The 1251-nt window shown below is 28.5% G+C and overlaps 1 long non-coding RNA gene across 1 annotated transcript; it reads left to right on the forward strand.

The window, feature by feature from the left end:
- LOC109722440 lies at positions 418-1045 on the forward strand. The gene is made up of 2 exons (XR_002219466.1): positions 418-753; positions 841-1045. It is a non-coding gene; the product is annotated as an uncharacterized LOC109722440 (long non-coding RNA).

The raw sequence follows: 1251 nt of genomic DNA on the forward strand, positions 1-1251 counted from the left end.
TGAACTGCAAAGAATATATTCTCAGAGTTATGGCATAAATTTGGTGCATTATATTATATTATTGATTATATGTAAGGTAAGGATTATAAACCACTCAAAATTTTCAGCATCTCTTTATTCTTTTGCTTCCTCTTTGTTCTTCTCTTAATCAAAATCTGATTAATTGCTTTCAGCTCAAAATCTGATTAATTGATTTCATGTTTTCCGTCCATTGTTAAGTGAATTGATATTTTGGGGCAATCTCTTTTGTCCTTTTGAACCATAAAATGTAGGATATTTTAGGGCAATCTTTTTTGTCCTTTTGAACGATAAAACTTGTCCCAAAAAAGAGTTCACCAATCTTAGGAAAATTCCTAAGTTCGTATATGGTGGGGGCGAACCAAAACTTTTGTTGTTTCTAGTAAAATGATACAATTAATGTGTCCTCACTTTTTTGGCTCTTTTGTTGTTCTTTGTTTATTGGTGGTGGGTTCATTAATTAGTGCTATATGCCTCACGAGTTGTGGTAAATTATTAAGTGCAATAGATTGGGAAGCCACCATCTTAATTACTACTTATATACGAAATGAAGATGCATGTATTAAATTACATTTTGAGTATGATAATCTGTCACTTAAATAATATCTTGTTCATTGTCAAATAATACCCTTTTTTTAAGATGAAATGATTATCTAATACTAAAAAATTTATTTGTTTAGGTTTCAGACGCATCTAACGCTCATAATATTCATCCACAACCTCATTGCCCTTCAGGTAAAATTAAACTTATATTAATTGGTTTTCATGTTAAAAGATTATTTGACTAATTTTTTATTAACTTTAGTATTGTTTAATTTGTAGGTTCAACATCTTAATTGCCGAGCTCACTACGACTGGATCTGATATGATATTATTAGATTTTGTTTTCATTTCTCTTTCTTTTGGGTTGAAAAGCTAGAAATTGTTGGTACTGTAATTTAGTGACTAAATACTCGTTTAAAGATATATGGATAATACCTTGAGACATTTTGGTATTAATTAGTGTAACTACAAAACATCTTTTATATGCTTTCTTTGTTAATGCAAATCAAGGCAAATAAAATTAAAGATATGCTTAATAATAATCATTGTGGAGTAGTATTATATTTTAAAAAGTGTGATGCATCAAAAAAAATTTGGATATATAAAGAAAATAGGACAGTTATAAAGTGTCGCTGAAATTAAAAAAAAAGTGTTGCTAGAATATTATTTTGCATCACTTTTATGTGCTGC

Source organism: Ananas comosus, linkage group 16 (assembly GCF_001540865.1).
Source record: "Ananas comosus cultivar F153 linkage group 16, ASM154086v1, whole genome shotgun sequence".
Lineage (NCBI taxonomy): Eukaryota > Viridiplantae > Streptophyta > Magnoliopsida > Poales > Bromeliaceae > Ananas > Ananas comosus.